This window comes from Somniosus microcephalus, chromosome 22, assembly GCF_052327205.1.
Source record: "Somniosus microcephalus isolate GS21.2 chromosome 22, FLI_Smic_1.0, whole genome shotgun sequence".
In the NCBI taxonomy this organism is placed as follows: domain Eukaryota; kingdom Metazoa; phylum Chordata; class Chondrichthyes; order Squaliformes; family Somniosidae; genus Somniosus; species Somniosus microcephalus.
Genome location: NC_141008.1, coordinates 73,185,870 through 73,205,038, shown reverse-complemented (window position 1 = coordinate 73,205,038; position 19,169 = coordinate 73,185,870). Strand labels below are relative to the sequence as shown.

General features: G+C 46.0%; 1 protein-coding gene across 1 annotated transcript in view; it reads left to right on the top strand.

Annotated features, from left to right (window-relative positions):
* Positions 1-3,328: 3,328 nt before the first annotated feature.
* The window catches only part of LOC147102522 (membrane-associated phosphatidylinositol transfer protein 3-like), a 495,678-nt gene continuing 479,837 nt past the window's right edge, over positions 3,329-19,169 (top strand). The window contains exon 1 of the mRNA XM_085965038.1: positions 3,329-3,738. The gene's annotated coding sequence lies outside the window, so the exon portion shown is untranslated. The remainder of the gene's footprint in view (positions 3,739-19,169) is intronic.

Here is a 19,169-nt window from a genome sequence, read left to right as displayed (position 1 = left end):
GAGGGTTGTGGGGCTGGAGGAGGTTACAGAGATAGGGAGGGGCGAGGCCATGGAGGGATTTGAAAACCAGGATGAGAATTTTAATATCGAGGTGTTGCCGGACCAGGGGCCAGTGTCGGTCAGCGAGCACAGGGGTGCTCCATTTACATTTGATAGCAATCTTGTCAGCTGTTTTCGATGATTTAAAAATCACACTGGCAATAGGAGGATGGTAAGCTCTGTTCTGTGTTTGACCTTTCCTATCTGTACATATAGGCAATGGAAATGTGCAATTAAAATATTTAGAGAGCAGATTTCACCCGAATTTTTAAAAAAAAAATTACATTTGTTTTATGGGATGTGGCGTTGCTGGTAAGGCCAGCATTTATTGCTGATCCCTAAGTGTCCTCGAGAAGGTGGTGGTGAGCTGCCTTCTTGAACCGCTGCGGTCCGTGTGGTGAAGGTACTCCCACAGTGCTGTTAGGGAGGGAGTTCCAGGATTTTGACCCAGCGACAATGAAGGATCAGCGATATACTTCTAAGTCAGGATGGTGTGTGATTTGGAGGGGAACTTGGAGGTGGTGGTGTTCCCATGCACCTTGCTGCCCTTGTCCTTCTATACGGGTTTGGGAGGTGCTGCCGAAGAAACCTTGGCGAGTTGCTGCAGTGCATCTTGTAGATGGTACACACTGCAGCCACGGTACGCTGGTGGTGGAGGGAGTGAATGTTTAAGGTGGTGGATGGGGTGGCAATCAAACGGGCTGCTTTGTCCTGGATGGTGTCAAGCTTCTTGAGTGTTGTTGGAGCTGCATTCATCCAGGCAAGTGGAGAGTATTCCATCACACTCCTTACTTGTGCCTTGTAGATGGTGGAAAGGCTGTGGGAGTCAGGAGGTGAGACACTTGCCGCAGAATACCCAGCCTCTGACCTGCTCTTGTTGACACAGTATTTATGTGGCTGGTCCAGTTAAGTTTCTGGTCAATGGTGACCTCCAGGATGTTGATGGTGGGGGATTCGGCGATGGTAATGCTGTTGAATGTCAAGGGGAGGTGGTTAGACTCTTGCTTGTTGGAGATAGCCATTGCCTGGCACTTCTGTGGTGCGAATGTTACCTGCCACATATCAGCCCAAGCCTGAACGTCGTCCAGGTCTTGTTGCATGTGGGCATGGACTGCTTCATTATCTGAGGATTTGTGAATGGCGCTGAACACTGTGCAGTCATCAGCAAACATCCCCATTTCTGACCTTATATTGGAGGGAAGGTCATTGATGAAGCAGCTGAAAATGGTTGGGCCTAGGACACTGCCCTGAGGAACTCCTGCAGCGATGTCCTGGGGCTGTGATGATTGACCTTCAACCACCACAACCATCTTCCTTTGTGCTAGGTATGACTCCAGCCAGTGGAGTATTTTCCCCCTGATTCCCATTGACTTCAGTTTTACTAGGGCTCCTTGATGCCACACTCGGTCAAATGCTGCCTTGATGCCAAGGGCAGTCACTCTCCCCTCACCTTTGGAATTCAGCTCCTTTGTCCATGTTTGGACCAAGGCTGTGATGAGGTCGGGAGCTGAGTGGTCTTGGCGGAACCCATGCTGGACATCCGTGAGCTGGTTATTGGTGAGTAAGTGCCGCTTGATAGCACTGTCGGCGACACCTTCCATCACTTTGCTGATGATTGAGAGTAGACTGATGGTGCGATAATTGGCCGGGTTGGATTTGTCCTGCTTTTTGTGGACAGGACATACCTGGGCAGTTTTCCACATTGCCGGATAGATGCCAGTGTTGTAGCTGTACTGGAACAGCTTGGCTAGAAGCGCGGCTAGTTCTGGAGCACAAGTCTTCAGCACGATAGCTGGGATGTTTTCGGGGCCCATAGCTTTTGCTGTATCCAGTGCGCTCAGCCGTTTCTTGATATCACATGGAGTGAATCGAATTGGCTGAAGACTGGCTTATGTGATGGTGGGGACCCCAGGAGGAGGCCGATATGGATCATCCACTCGGCACTTCTGGCTGAAGATGGTTGCAAACACTTCAGCCTTGTCTTTTGCAATCACGTGCTGGGCTCCACCATCATTGATGATGCGAATATTCATGGAGCCTCCTTCTCCCGTTAGTTGTTTAATGGTTGACCATTCACAACTGGATGTGGCAGGACTGCAGAGCTTTGATTTGATCCCTTGATTGTGGGATCGCTTAGCCCTGTCTATAGCATGCTGCTTCCGCTTTTTAGCATACATGTAGTCCTGTGTTGCAGCTTCCCCAGGTTTGCACCTCATTTTTAGGTACGCCTGGTGCTGCTCCTGGCATGCTCTTCTACACTCCTTATTGAACCAGGGTTGGTTGACAATGACAACTATAATTGATGATAATTGACTGCGTGCACTGTTTATATTATTGAGACCTATAGCAATCTCCCAACTAAACCGTGCATTTTAGAGTCAAGGTCAAACTTTTCTATTACAAAATCTATGTGCAACAATAGTTTACTGTTTGTGTTGAGACAGCATCCGTGCTAATAACTCCAGTAAGAAATTCCTTCATAATATAATTTACAAACCACCGTCCCTTATATTTTCTCACTGTCCTTCGTTGCATGTGCAGATTCAGACAAGGACTGAATTTCCAGCCAAAATGCATGAAAAATATGCAAATTGTCTATGCACAAGATCCAATTTCCAATGATGTGTGCAGCCACCGAGGCACACACTTATTTCACTGAATGAGACTTAAGAGGCAATGATCACTGGTCTCGCTACTGCATCATTTAATAATTGTTCCTAACCCATTTAATACTCACATCATGTCTGTATAAAAATAATTGGAAAAAATGTAAACCATGCACTGTGAGAAAATGCCGAATAACCGTAAGGAAAGCAGGTGAATAATGTAATTTAAAAAGCAATCTGTTAATTGTTTTGTGTGGGCGGGTCAGGGGCGGGGGAGATTTCACATTTTTCAAATATGGTTTAACAATTCCCCTTTTCCTCCCCTCCCACACCCTTTAAAAAACAATTTTCTGTTTCCCTGCACTCTCGCATTGCAGTGACCTTGAAAATGACAATATCGTTATTATAATAATACTTATTGTATGTAACAGGACTTAATCAGCAGCAGTGCTCCAGAGGGTAGTTTTGCCAAGAACTGTCTGTCTTTGCTGCAGAAGTGTTTTTTTTTAAAGCTGGTGTTTACATCACAGAGAGGGACTTGGAAAGAAAGCGGAGACTTGTGCGTTGAGTTCGACAGGCTGACCTTTTGAGGCAGTGTAAAGGCTTTTTAGAATTGTGAAACTGGCCCTGCACTCATTACTTAGGAACAGAATAGACCCATGCGGTCTGCGGACTGAGCAGTTGCCTATCTTTATAGCTCGATGCCTCTGTAAACAATCCAGTGTGTAGAGCGGAGGCTGCTGCTGTAAAGCTGATTGGCTGCTGTCATGCTGAGAGCGAAGTCTGAGAGCCCAGGGGCTTTAGTTCTATCTCTGCTTCTTGCTCCCCCTGTCCTTGGTTTGGAGTAGGGACACTGATGGTTGCTATATGCCAGCAATATTGATGAATGTAGTTGCTGTTTTTTTTGTGTGTTAACAATTAAGGCAGTGTGCACAGAGACAGGGTGAGCCTTATGCTTTCTATGCCTCCCTTCTTTCCATTCTATGCGTCCAACCTCAAACACTGAGCTCATATTTGTATTCTGTGCTCCTGCCCTCGGTTGTCTAAATATTTGGATACAAGGAGACAAAAGATTTTATTTTGTTACTGAAAGGTAGGTTTATTAGACAAGATTATAAATGATATGTTAAACGCTAAGCAGAATTGCTTGACTGTGTAACATCTTGTAGTGCCGGAGTCTTTATAGGAATGTGTGCTGAATTTAATGTGCAGCTCGGAATGATGAAAATAACTGCTCTGCAGTGCTGTAATTAACCATGTTAATGTTTTTTTTTTCATTTGTGAAACTGCAGTGCACACATGGATCAAAATAACTGCCCGTCTGTTAATTTGGAATAGGCAAAGATACATCAGATTAAAATCCAGATTTATTGCATAGCAGTTCTTATGTCAAACATGTTGTGTCCATGTTATTAAAGTATACAAGAGAGGTCTGGTTTGAAATTTTAGAGGGAAACCGTTTCGTCAATTGTGAGAGATTATTCTGCGTCTCTGTACTTCTAACATCATTTCAGTTGCGAGCAAGATAGATAGAAATAAGTGGGACAAGTTATTTGTTTTCTGATAACTATCCAAGAGCAGCGTCTTCCAGATTTCTTTTAGATTGCCCTTATCCATTTGTGTCTTTGATTTCCGTGAAGACAGTAGTCTTCGCTGTAAGTTGATCATTTATTGCCTGGAATAAAATAAATAAAGTTTTTGCCTGATGAAGACAGTGTTTATATACCACTAGTTTAATTTCTTGTCTGGTAACGGAAGATCAAATAGGTTTCATCCAGAGCATCAGATATGTGTGACTAAAGATCTACACCCTGGTTTATATCTACTCTAATCCAGTTGATCACACACTGTTTAATTACCGGATAATATTCTCCTAATGTATTATTTGATCAGCCAGCTATGGTCAGTGTAATCATAAATGCTTCATTAGATGCTATGTTCAAATTCAGTGTTTACTAAAATTTTAACAAGCTATGTATATTAAGATACAAAGCAAATATGTTAGTGGCCTGGTTGTCATTGATACAAAGCTCAGTGTAGAACTATTTATTTCAACAGTTTAAAATTCACTGATAATTTTGTAGTGTATGTTTATGCATATCATACAAGGCTTGCAGCCAAAATAAGCCCTCTATTCCCATCTTATTACGGAACTTGATTTTAATAAGTCAAATAAGAATAACATCAAAAACATATTCCTGTTATTAATATTCGCAGAGAATCTTAAAACCTCGCCCTGAATACCTGCAAACACTATTGTATTATCTAAATGAGAGATTTCTCATAAATGACGCACTTATTCTTGGTTCATTGACAAAGGAGAACAGAAGATTTATTCCTTCTGAGAGTTTAACTATTTGTGTTCCAAGGAGACTTTGCAGACTCTGAATCACTTTAATGTCATTTTTGTTTTGTGTTCGCTTGAGATAATGATGGATGGCAACGCTGGGAAATGGAATGTTTTTTTTCCAGTTTACATCAACTGACGGCACCATACGGTTCTAAGTTAAGTATATGATAGCTCTGACAGAAAACAGGGGCTGCCTTTGCCCTGACAGTTCCTGACGTGTAAAACAATAACATTAATATACCGTTCATTGCAGTTTGATCTCTTCAATGAAAGTCGAAATATAACATAGTGCAGCAATAACAGAAATCAGGTACATGGGGAAAATTTGGTTTACTAGCACTGTCCTTTCATCGCTGAGCTGAGAACTGGTGGCAGTAAACAGCTTAGGAATAATTAAGATTCCAGTGGGTGCAAGGTCACAATAAAAAAACAGCACATAATATGGTACTAAAGTGAAAATCTCCCTTGCAGATGCAATAAAGATGATTGGCGTGGGAGGTGCCAAGTTGATTCAATAAGTGTTTAATCTGAATTTGGGGGTCAAGTATATTTAGAATTTTACAAATAAGGGGCAAAGAGTACAAGAGTGAAAAGGTAATGAAACATTTGTAGAAGGCAATGGTTTGGGCACAGGTAGAATATTGAGTGCAGTTTTGGGTGCCACATTATAGAATAGACATTTAATGGACATTGAAAGCACTACAGGTTTAATTCAACAGGATGATGCAAGGGGTGAGAAACTATAGTTATGAGGCGAGACTTGATATTGTGGGATTATTTCTTCTGGAGCAGAGAAAGCCAAGATGAGATTTAGTAGAGGCTTTTAAAATTATGCAGGGTTTTGACAGGGTGAGTAAGGAAAGACTAATTGCTCTGATTAGGGAGTCAGTTACAAGGGGTCATTGCCTTCAAATTGTCACTGAGAGTAAAGAAAGGCGCTAGAATCATTTTTTTTATTATTCAGAGAATTGTTGGGGCATGGCAGGCCATGCCACAGGGAATAATTGAGGCAGAGACTATGGCATCTTTTGAGGGCAAACTGAATAAACATTTGAAGCAGACAAAAGGGCAAAGTCATGGGGAACGAGCAGAGAGCAAGCAATGCGATGAGTTTTGGCTAGCTCCAGCAAAGACAGTGTTGGTGAAACATTGGCACTCTTGCTCCTCTGGCTCCACACGGACGTTTTTAAAAAATGATTCTTTTTTCAAAACCTGCTTTTGGTTGGCAGCCGCCAGGGCCACTGAAGATTCCTGCATGGGGCGAGCCTCGCTGCCTGCCCCGCTCATCGGCGAAAACATTCTAACAGGTGTTCGGTTCTCTTATTTACATATTCAAGCGGCCGAATGCACACAGGACGTTCAGAAAACAGGGCTCCCGAACTTAGCAGTGGGGCCAACGCTTGTGCAGATTACGCACAGGCCAGCCCACTACTAAACGGGTATATTTTGTGTCCATTTTACACCCAAACACAAGCTTACCAATTTCTATCCCTTTAACCCACATCCATAGAAGCTCCATGGGGCATCAGTCTGTGCAGTGAGGCACACGATAGCCGAGAAATTCCACTCCTTCTTGGAGCGAAATCTGCCAGACTGGGATTGGAAGAACAGGAAATTGGGAAGAAATCGAACCTGCCGGGTTTCTGCCCCTCGCTCACTGCACCGAAAATTCCTGATGCGGGGCAGGGGCTTTTTCTGCCTGCTCCTCTCCAACTCAATGGCCCTGAATTTGCGGTCGGAGGCTTCCCGCGGGGAAATGCCTCCGATCCGCAAATAAAATGCCCGCGTACCTGGTGGTCCGGGAGGTACAGAGACTCGCGGTCCTGGGCCTCTCCGGGTACCTGCGGGTGGAGGCCCACGTATCCCAGGGGCGCAGGCGGTTTGCAAGCGCCCCTGGGATCACGTGGGCCAGCCCAGCCAATAAAAGAAGGGAATCCCCATTCATGCTTATGGGGATTCTGTACGTATGGAACTCCCATAAGTGTGAATGGGAATACCCCAAAAAATACATCTACACATCAAAAAAAAAAATTTTTAATTACATATTTAAAATTAAATAAAATGCCATTTAATTAAACATTTAAAACAAAAGTTTATGTTTCTGAAAAATAAATTTAAATGTTTAAAAGGGCTAAAAATACACAAAGGAGAATCAAGGTGACATAAAAAAATAAGAAATAGGAGCAGGAGTAGGCCATTCGGCCATTCGAGCCTGTTCCGCCATTCAATAAGATCATGGCTGATCTTCTACCTCATCTCCACCTTCCTGCACTATCCCCATATCCCTTGATTCCCTTAATATCCAAAAATCTATCGATCTCTGTCTCGAATATACTCAATGATTAAACATCCACAGCCCTACGGAGTAAAAAATTCCAAAGATCACAACCCTCTGGGTGAAGACATTTCTCTTCATCTCAGTCGGAAATGGCCAACCCCCTATTCTGAGACTGTAACCCCTGGTTCTAGTTTCCCCAGCCAGGGGAATCATCCTCCCTGCATCTACCCTCTCAAGCCCCTTAAGAATTTTATATGTTTCAATGAGATCACCTCTCATTCTTCTAAACTCTAGAGAATATAGGCCCAGTCTACTCAATCTCTCCTCATAGGACAATCCACTCATCCCAGGAATCAGTCTGGTGAACCTTCGTTGCACTCCTTCTAAGGCAAGTATATCCTTCCTTAGGTAAGGAGACCAAAAGTGGACACAGTACTCCAGGTGTAATCTCACCAAGGCCCTGTATAATTGTAGTAAGAAACTTTAATCTTGTACTCCAGTCCCTTTGTAATAAAGTCCCGTTCCGTAAACCAGTTGGGTCTGTAGAGTGGGCAACCCAGCAGCATCAAAACTGCCCTGGGTACCTGCCCCTAATCTGCCCCTAATGGGCCGGATATTCCGGTCCCTATGGGTGAGTACCCACTGTGTACCCACCCGTAGGGACATCGGAAATGCCGGTTTCAGGTATGCACTGCACATGCGCTGGAAACCGGCATTTCCGATCTGTCAAGAATGGTCTTGACAAATCCTCCGGCTGCCCTGGAGAAGGGCCTCTGCGGGCGGAGAGTTCCGTTTTTTGGAGACCCTCCGCCCGCAGAAAACACTTACAATTCTTGTGCCTGGTAAAAGCAGGAGTAAGGCCTGCTTTTACCAGGATAAGAGTTGAAAAAAGTTTTTAAAAAATTTCCACTGATTTATCATTTAAAAATACTTTAAAGAAACGTAAGTTTATTTTTAGCCCCTTTAAAAACTTTAATTATTTTTTTCAAAAATTTAAATTTTTGTTTAAAATAGTTAATTTATGTAAATTATAGTCATTTTAAAAATGTGATTTAAAAAAAAATTTATTTGAAGTTTTACTATGTTTTGGGGGTGATCTCTATTCATATATTTGACAGGTCTTCCTGCCAAATCTATGAATGAAGATTCCCTTCTCTGATTGGCTCCCCATGGCCCACGTGATCCCAGGGACGCGGCGAACCGCCTGCGCCTCTGGGATACGGCACACCGGCGGTTTGGAGAGGCTCAGCAACGGAACTCTGCGCTTCCCGGGAGCCCTCCGGTCCAGGCGCAGATTTTTCCAGATCGCAACCCTCCGCCCGCGGGAGGCCTGCGATCGGAATTTCTGGGCCAATATTTATATGACCCTGCCCTTGGGATTTGAGATGGGGTCACATTGAGTTCACACTGGCAGGTGGAGCCTTTTCCTGCTGCTCTTCTAGTGATGCAACAATGTGGTTGGAAGTTTCTGGTGTCAGATATGGCTCAGTGGGAGCATGCTTGCCTCTGAGTTAGAAGTTTGTGGGTTTAAGTCCCACCCAGAGACCATGGAGTTGTAAAGAAAAACTTAGAAAGTATTTGATCAAATGTGTATACTGATGGTACAATCTGAGGAAATAACATTTGTTTTTATGATCTATTCTTCATTTGATTATGCTTGACGTCAGCCTAATATATGGATATCCTGCCAACCATACCTCACGAGACACTGTTATTCTACCTCATCCTGCTCCCAAACTCCATGAGCTACTCCATCCTTGGACTCATCCTGCTCCCAAACTCCATGAGATACTCTATCCTTGGACTCATCCTGCTCCCAAACTCCATGAGATACTCTATCCTTGGACTTATCCTGCTCCCAAACTCCATGAGCTACTCCATCCTTGGACTCATCCTGCTCCCAAACTCCATGAGCTACTCCATCCTTGGACTCATCCTGCTCCCAAACTCCATGAGCTACTCCATCCTTGGACTCATCCTGCTCCCAAACTCCATGAGCTACTCCATCCTTGGACTCATCCTGCTTACATACTCTGACACAGCCTGCCATTGCACATTAGTTTGCTCGCATGCTCCATGAGGTGAGCTGCATTTGAACCTCATACTGCTTCCATACTCTATGGCACTTTCTGCTACCTGCTCCCCTGAGATCATATGACCTATATAAATATAACATAAAGTCTCCTGTGAAATGTCAATGTGGGTGGTTAGATTCCTTTAGGATGTGTTAAGAAAGCTGTTGTGACATTTGTTTTTGTAATTGTTTCAATATCTTCTGATTCATCGGGTAGAGGATTCACCTTCTGCCATACAATATGATATTCATTTAATATATTCAGTGGGAGACATCCTAACCCATAAGTGACCTAGTTGTGATTTAGTTTGACAGAAATGTTGGATATAAATTGAATCCTATACACTGATATTTGAGATACTTTTTGTTGTGTATTTTGAATGTGTATTAGAATTGTCCCACATGGGATACTGTAGTGGTGATTTGCAATGCACCTTGGGAAATGTAGTGCATTGAGCGAAGAAGCACATTGTAAATAAAATGGCCGTTAACTAAACTCTCCACCCCGGAGTCCTTCTTAATTGTTATGTAGGTAAGGGTATAAAACCCCTTGAGACACAACAAAACTGGCGATGAGGACGATGGACTTGCGCATCACTTTGCACTGGAATCGGCGAGGTTTAAAGTAAGAAGTTCCTGTCTTAATGGCGCGCCCGCAGTTTAGTGCTGATGCAACCGCCGCGTAAAGGTGGCGGTTCATGTGTTACACAAATAAGAAGGGGGAGAGTAACGATACAGTGAAACGAAGTGGAGGAAAAGGACTGTAAAAATAAAATAAAAAAGTGGAGGAAAAGGACTGTAAAGATTTTAAAAAAGATAACAAAATGGACCATTTGATGAAACGGCGGAGCGATGGAGTGCTTATACAGAGCGTTTCGGATTTTTCGTGACTGCAAATGGCATTAAAGATGACGTGAAAGTGGCGACGTTCCTCAGTGTGATCGGAGCAAAAACATTTGGCTTGTTACGGAGTTTGCTGCACCCGGATAAGCCCGGCGCTAAGACATATGATCAGATTGTGGAAGTTTTGGAAACACATTTCGCACCCAAGCCGATGCTGATTGCCGAGAGGTTCAGGTTTCACAAACGAAACCAAGGGGAGGGTGAGTCCATAGCCGAATATGTTGCAGTGCTAAAGAAGCTAACTGAGCATTGTGAGTTTGGTGAAAGTCCAAATGACACTGTCCGTGATAGGTTTGTGTGTGGATTAAGATGTGAAGCAACACAGAAGCGCTTGCTCACGACTGACAAACTGACGCTTAAATCAGCAGTGGAGCTCGCTGTGTCTATGGAGTTAGCAGCTAAAGATGCACAGCTGTTGGGGGCTGCAACAAGAGTGCACAGGGTAGCAGCTACACCGGATAAGCATGCAAGGGGCACCAGAGAGTGTTACAGATGTGGAAGGTCAGGTCATCAGCCATCTGGCTGCTGGTGTAAAGCCCTGACCTGTCGGAAATGTGAAAAGAAAGGACACATTGAACGTGTGTGTAAAGGGCAAAGCAAACAACCCTACACAGAGACACACAAAAACAAATAAGGAAACACATCCAACTGGCGTTCTAAAAAGAAAAACCTACACATGGTGAAACAAGAACAGGAAGACAGTGACACAGACTCTGATGGGGAGCTGAATCTCCATGTGTTAACGGTGAATGGAGGCTCATCAGGCTATGGAGTCACTCCACTACTAGAGGGAATACCGGTCAAAATGGAGCTGGATACGGGGGCCGCTGTCTCCTTGATTTCAGAGAAGCTATTCAAAGAAAAACTGAACCACCTATCACTGACGCTGGCCAAGCTCACCTTAAAGACCTACACTGGGGAAACAGTCCCAATGCTGGGTAAGACGGAGGTAAAGGTGGAGCTTAATGGACAAACCGTGATGCTGCCAGTTTACGTGGTCAAGGGTGACTATCCATCCCTGATGGGCAGGCCATAGTTGGAGAAAATTCATCTGGATTGGAAAAAAGTGAATGCGGTGTCAGTCGAAGAGGTGGGGCTAGCGGCAGTGTTGACAAAGCATGCGGCTGTCTTTGACGGAGAATTGGGTAGTATGAAGGGGATTACGGTCAAACTCAAGGTGAAGCCTGACAGCCAGCCATGATTCCTGAAGGCCAGCAACGTTCCCTACGCCCTCAGACCAAAGGTGGAGGCTGACCTGGAGCGTCTGGTCAAGATAGGGGTCCTGGTGCCGGTTTCGCACAGTGAGTGGGCCACGCCCGTGGTACCAGTGATGAAGAGTGATGGCGCGGTTCGCTTATGTGGAGATTTCAAAGTAACAGTGAATCCTGTGCTCTCAGCTGAACAGTACCCCCTCCCCATCATTGAAGATCTTTTCACGGGTCTAGCAGGTGGTCAGAAGTTTAGCAAGATTGATCTATGCCAAGCCTACTTGCAGATGCATGTAGAAGAGGACTCACGGAAGTACCTCACCATCACCACCCACAAGGGCCTCTACAGGTACTGCCGCCTACCCTTTGGTATAACGTCAGCACCAGCATTGTTTCAGCGGGCTATGGACCAGATCTTAAGCGGCATTCCAGGGGTACAATGTTATCTCGACGATATCCTTGTCACAGGAAAGGACGACAACGAGCATCTGCAGAACCTAACGAAGACACTGGGAAGACTTGAAGAATATGGCTTACGCGTTTGCAAGGACAAATGCGAATTTTTCAAGCCATCAGTGGAGTACCTAGGCCATGTCATCGACGCAGATGGCCTACACGCAGCACCGTCGAAAGTGAAAGCCATTGCCGACGCTCCTGCACCTACAAATGTCGGCCAGCTGCGGTCATTCTTAGATCTCCTGAACTATTACGGAAAGTTTATTCCACAGCTGGCATCACTGTTGAAGCCATTACATGAGTTGCTGTGTCAGGGCAAGGCCTGGGCGTGGATGAAAGAGTGCGAAGCTGCATTCAAGAAAGCCAAAGCAGCTTTGACTGACCCCAGAATGTTGACGCACTTTGACCCGTCGTTGCAGATTCAGCTGGCCTGTGACGCGTCACCTTATGGCGTCGGCGCGGTCGTGTCCCACATCTTTCCCTCAGGCGAAGAGAAGCCAATTGCATTCACGTCAAGGTCCCTGAGCAAGGCGGAGGTGAAATACCCGCAGATCGAAAAAGAGGCTTTGGGCATCATCTTTGGAATCAAAAAGTTCCATCACTACTTGTTCGGAAGGAAATTCACCTTGCTGACGGATCATCGTCCTCTGACATCGATCTTTGGTCCACACACAGGAATACCCTCCCTGGCAGCGTGCAGGATGCAGCGCTGGGCGCTGATGTTAAGCGCTCACAATTACAACATCAAATACCGGAGGTCAGCAGCACATGGCAATGCGGATGGATTGTCAAGACTTCCGCTGCCTGTGCCCTCTGAAGGCTGTGAGCAGAAGATTTTCTACTTTGACATGGTGAGCAATGCCCCTGTCACGGCCCGGCAGGTCAAGAAAGAGACCAGAGTGGACCCTACGCTATCCAAGGTGCTGGATCGGGTGATGCGAGGAGACGGATCACGGGTGTCAGACGCACCACCTGAGCTCCTACCTTACCTGTCAAGAGGGAAGGAGTTGTCTGTCACGTCAGGATGCCTCCTTTGAGGCATGCGAGTGATCATACCACCAAAGCTGCGGAAACATGTCCTCAACGAGCTGCACTCAGGACATTGTGGTATTGTCCGGATGAAGGAGCTGGCATGAAGCTACTTCTGGTGGCCCGGTCTGGATCATGAAATTGAAGTTGAAGTGAAATCATGCCCATCATGCGAGACAACCAGGGATACGCCAAGAGCAGTGCCACTGCATCCATGGGAATGGCCAGCGACACCGTGGCAACGGATCCATCTGGACTTCACGGGACCAGTGGAAGGAGCGATGTTCCTGGTCACGGTGGACTCCCATTCCAAATGGCCGGAGGTTGCAGTAATGTCCACTACCACTACGGAGAAAACCATCAAGACTCAGAGAGATGTTCGGGCGATTTGGTCTGCCGGAGCAGATCGTAACCGACAATGGAACACAGTTCGCATCCCAGGAGATGGAGGAGTTCCTCAAGAGCAATGGAATCCAGCACACGTTCTCCGCGCCTTATCATCCATCCATGAATGGATTGGCGGAGAGATTTGTCAGAACGCTGAAACGCGCGTTGAAAGCGGCAAGAAGTGATGTTCCTCTAAAGCAGCGTCTGAATGCTTTCTTGCTGAAATACCGAAACACGCCTCATGCTACGACAGGAGCATCTCCTGCTTACCTACTTATGGGAAGGCAGCTACGGACACGCCTTGACCTACTGAGGCCAACGTCCACAGAAGCAGTGGTGCACGCCAATCAGCAGGATCAAGTCAGCAGACGAGCTCAGAGGCCCAAAGAACAACACTTTGTGGTTGGGGGCAAAGTCCTCGCGCGTAACTACACCACCCCGGAGCGGTGGGTCCTGGCTACGGTCATTCAAAAGACGGGCCCCGTTTCATACCGAGTCCGCACCGGAGATGACCGAACATGGAGACGGCATGTAGACCAGTTACTGCCAAGACAGTCGCCACAGGTAACCCAAGAAACAGAGGATCAAGGACCTGCTGGGGGCTCCAGCAGGGACTGGTCGTCCGACCCTGAGACGGTGGCACCATCCACTCTTGTGCCATCGAGGGAGGAAGCCACGCCTGCAGGGTCACGGGAGAGCCAGCCAGAGCCTGCTCCTGAGACTAGGCGTTACCCCCAAAGAGAAAGGCAGCCTCCAGAGCGCCTTAGTTACAGTTAGTGCTAACCTGTGTGCATGGGGCAGAATAATCCCCAGGGTTAGCGGAATGTAGAGGCAGTCTACCCTCTCTTCCAAAGTTATAGTCAGTTTCAGTTATTCTGTTTTGTGGACATTCTATTTTAAGGGGGAGGAAATATGTTGTGTATTTTGAATGTGTATTAGAATTGTCCCGCATGGGATACCATAGTGGTGATTTGCAATGCACTATGGGAAATGTAGTGCATTGAGTGAAGAAGCACATTGTAAATAAAATGGCCGTTAACTAAACTCTCCACCCCGGAGTCCTTCTTAATTGTTATATAGGTAAGGGTATAAAACCCCTTGAGACACAACACTTTTTAATATGATAATTTGTTGCATTGTAAAATAAGAGCACTCAGCAAACTTATCCACAGAGGAGCTGAGAATACAGACTAAGATGATCCTTGGTTCAAACTATGGTCTGTTCTGAGTTAACTAATCTCAGCCAGGGTAATGGTAGGACGTTACAATTGGCCTTAGCATCCCCGGGTTAGGGAGGGGAATCTAGATGACATTTTCAAATCCCACCTCTTGTTACTTTTACTTAATTTCTCCTTTCTGTTTAGGCCCCATGACACTGAACCTCATCCTCTCCTCCCTAAATTGCGGATGTTGTCAAGGTTGTACTGTAACCAGCCACTAGGCGGCGTGGACGAGTAGCCCATCGCGACTTACCTTCTTCGCTGTGGGGCAAGGCGGGTCTCTGTTTGATGTTTTCATCTCATGACCTGGCTGTGATCAAAGCTCTTTCTTTTTTTACATAGATTTTTCCTTTTTAAAAACACAAGAATAGCTGAACTTCTTTGCTCTGCGGGATGCAGCATTTAAAATAATGGAGCACTCGGCAGCAATGTGCGAGTCTCTGCAGCCCTGCGTCCATTGCAAAGGTCTGGAGGGATTGCCTGCCCCTACTGCACTGGTGTCATTCTCCGATGAAAAGTGCAATATTTCACAGCCTGAAACACCAGCACTGGTATAATATGAGATGCACCTGTGGAGCGAAATAAAATGATACCTGCACTCTCGCCTCATTCTCTGACATTTCAAAGGAACTGAGGAAACTGTATTGGGACTATAGCTAATAAAATATTGGCAGTACACCACCCTCCATATGGACAAGGCGAAAGGGGGAATACAAATAATTACAATCGGCCTTGCCCATGAACTTATTCATATTAGCTATGCTGAAGTCTAAGCAGGAAGAAGGACTCGTACATTAGACAAATAAGGTGTAGGAGCAGGAGTCGGTCATTTGGCCCCTCGAGCCTGCTCCGCCATTCAATAAGCTCATGGCTGATTTGACCTTGGCCTCAACTCCGCTTCCCTGCCCGCTCCCCATAACCCTTGACTCCCTTAACCTTTCAAAAATCTGTCTATCTCCATCTTAAATATATTCAATGACCCAGCCTCCACAGCTCTCTGGGGAAGAGAATTCCAAAGATTCACGACCCTCCGAGAAGAAATTCCTCCTCATTTCCAATTTAAATGGGTGCCTCCTTATTCTGAAATTATGCCCCCGAGTTCTAGATTCCCCCACGAGGGGAAACATCCTCCCTGCATCTACCCTGTCGAGCCCCCTCAGAATCTTATCGGTTTCGATAAGATCCCCTCTCATTGTTCTAAACTCCAATGAGTATAGGCCCAGCCTGCTCAACCTTTCTTCATAAGACAACCCCTTCAACTCAGGAATCAACCTCGTGAACCTTCTCTGAACTGCCTCCAATGCAAGTATATCCCTCCTTAAATAAGGAGACCAAAACTGTACGCAGTACTCCAGGTGTGGTCTCACCAGCGCCCTGTACAGTTGTAACAGGACTTCCCTACTTTTATACTCCATTCCCTTTGCAATAAAGGCCAACACTCCATCTGCCTTCCTAATTACTTGCTGTACCTACATGCTAACTTTTTGTGATTCATGTACAAGGACCCCCAGATCCCTCTGTATCTCAGCATTTTGTAATCTCTCCCCATTTAAATAATAATTTGCTTTTTTATTTTTCTTACCTCACATTTTCCCACATTAAACTCCATCTGCCAGATTTTTGCCCACTCACTGAGCCTGTCTATATCCCTTTAGATATTCTTTGCGTCCTCCACACAATTTGCTTTCCCACCTTTGTATCATCAGCAAATTTGGCTACATTACACTCGGTCCCTTCATCCAAGTCATTAATATAGATTGTAAATAGTTGAGGCCCCAGCACTGATCTCTGTGGCACCCCACTCGTTACAGTTTGCCAACCTGAAAATGACCCATTTATCCCGACTCTCTTTTCTGTTAGTTAGTCAATCCTTTATCCATCCATGCTAATATATTACCCCCAACCCCATGAGCTCTGATATTGTGTAGTAACCTTTTATGTGGCACCTTATCGAATGCCTTGTGGAAATCCAAATACACCACATCAACTGGTTCACCTTTGTCCACCCGGCTCGTTACATCCTCAAAGAACTCCAGCAAATTTGTCAAACATGATTTCCCTTTCATAAAACCATGCTGACTCTGCTTGACTATATTATGATTTTCTAAGTGTCCTGTTACCACTTCCTTAATGATGGACTCCAGCATTTTCCCAATGACAGATGTTAGGCTAACTGGTCGATAGTTGCCTGCTTTCTGTCTCCCGCCTTTCTTAAATAGGGGCGTTACATTTGTGGTTTTCCAGTCCGCTGGGACCTCTCCAGAATCCAGGGAATATTGGTAGATTACAACCAGTGCATCCACTATCTCTGCAGCCACCTCTTTTAAGACCCTAGAATGCAGGCCATCGGGTCCAGGGGACTTGTCCACCTTTAGTCCCATTAGTTTGCCGAGTACTTTCTCTCTAGTGATAGTGATTGTTTTAAGTCACCCCCCCCACCCCAATAGCCCTGGATTATCCATTATTGGGATTCTTTTAGTGTCTTCTACTCAATCTGTGCCCTTTCCCCAAAGCATTTCACGTTATTTGATGCGAAGCGTCTGCAGCAGCAGAGTAATGCTGTTGTCTGTCTCTCAGATTTATTCATAGTATTGCACTTGGTACTTTTAATCAAAATTAGCATATTTAAGAACATTAAGTGGTGAATTAATGATATATAATTGTTTGAGATCGATCTATTACTCAGACAATCAGAGCCGATAATTCTGGAATCTCCGAAGGATTGGGTGGATTCACAGATGCAGGAATCGCACTGCAGGCTGATCAGCTTCTGAGAAAGGATAGGTTAGCATTTCAGGCGGTTCTTTAATCAGAACTCATTGACTAGGATTGTTTTACCAGACTCTTCTGCACTTAATGGGCTGGATTTTGATTCTGGAGGCATGTAGGAGGCGGGACTACAACTTTCAGGGTTGTAGTCCCGCCTCCATTGAGTTGTGGCCAACCCACGCGATTTTCACTTGATTGACCTTGTTGAGCTCGCTCAGCAGGCCAATTAAGGGCCACCCGGCAACAGGTGACGTCACAGATTGACATTTCATCTGTCAAGAACTTTTGACAGATGAAATATCAGCGTTTGACAGCTCTTTGAAGCTGTCAAACACTGACAATCTGTACACTAAGTTAATTCCTTCCTCTCAGGCTGATTTAGAGATCTCTCCAGAACAGAAAGCTGAATGCTGCAACATTTGACAGCTCGTGGCCATTCTGCTTTCTGTGCCGGTGAGATGAGGGACTCCCAAGACCTGAAGGAAGGAAGGCTGTAAAGGTAAGTTGAACTTCTTTAAACACTTTACACACACCAAACACACTTACCTCTGCACTCATGCACCCATCACTCACCTGAACACCGGACATCTCGAACCCTCCGAGCCCGACGGCCCGCCTCGCTAACTTGGCGTGGTTCGGAGCCGTCGGGAATCCCACACTTCAGCAATAAAAATAGGGATTAGGCTAAAAACTGCCTGGTAACTACCTGTTAACAGGCAGTTAATTGGCACGAATCCCCTTCCTGCCTCGGGGAGGCGGGTCCCAGCACAGGTCGGGTACCCGCCTCCTTTGAAACTAGCATGGAGGCGGATTGGGGGCGGGATGGGTTCGTGCCCCCCCCCCGATTTCGAGATTTTAACCCCCCACACGACACCAATCCCGCCTCCAGGGCCCAATGAAAATCCTGCCCAATGGCTTTGTGATGCCAGGAACTGTAAAAGCAAAGGTTGAGTGGCTTACACAATTGTCCAAACTGAGTCTTGCGGGTAGATTTGAGCTTTCAGTCAGCAGGCCAGTGGAGTGGGTGGGCCATTTGCCCGATCCCTCAGGTAGGCGGCTCAGTCCATTTTGTGGGCCGGGTCTCATTAACGTACTGCTGGTGAGTTGCACGCCGTGAATGAGCATCTCGCAGCTAACCAGCTCGAGGGCGGCTCAATATTGGGGGGTACGTATGGGGGGTGGTCGGGGGGGCGGCGGGTGTGGACAGTCGCAGAGGGTGGGGGAATCTGGGGTGACAGTGGTCCACATTATTCTTGTAGCACCCAGGGGAGCGCTCCTGCCCCGCAAAAATAAATTTTCACTTACCTTTTGGACCTCTTCTTTACCACAAGCATCTACTGAGTGGAACGTCCATGGCGCACGCTATGCCCAAAAGGTTGTTAAAATTGCATCGGGGTCCTATTTATGTTATAGGACACTGATTTGCAAAGGTTAATGAGGCTCCTGCCTGATTCAGGCAGGTACCTGGGGGGTCAGCGGAGGCTCTGGGAAAAATGGCAGCCGGGAGGTAACAAGGTGGTGACTCAACCAACCCGGTTTTAAATCCGCTACCGCCCTGTTTCCTCCGGGCAAAGGGAATTAAAATTTCCCCCCTTGGTGGCAGCCTTGCACACCCTCCCTGGGGGCGATTTTAACCCTACTCGCTCAGCAGGAACCTAGCGGTGGGCAGTTAAAATCACCCTGGCTATTACCTGTCCGAAAGCCGCCAGGATTGCATCATCTGGAATTTTAACCTCCTCTCCTCAGCAGGCAAAAAGTACACATGTGCAGAGCCAACAGGGTCCTTCTTTACATATGAATGTTGCGGCCTGATGACATCATTGCAACCAGACTGTAATTTTAACTCTGGC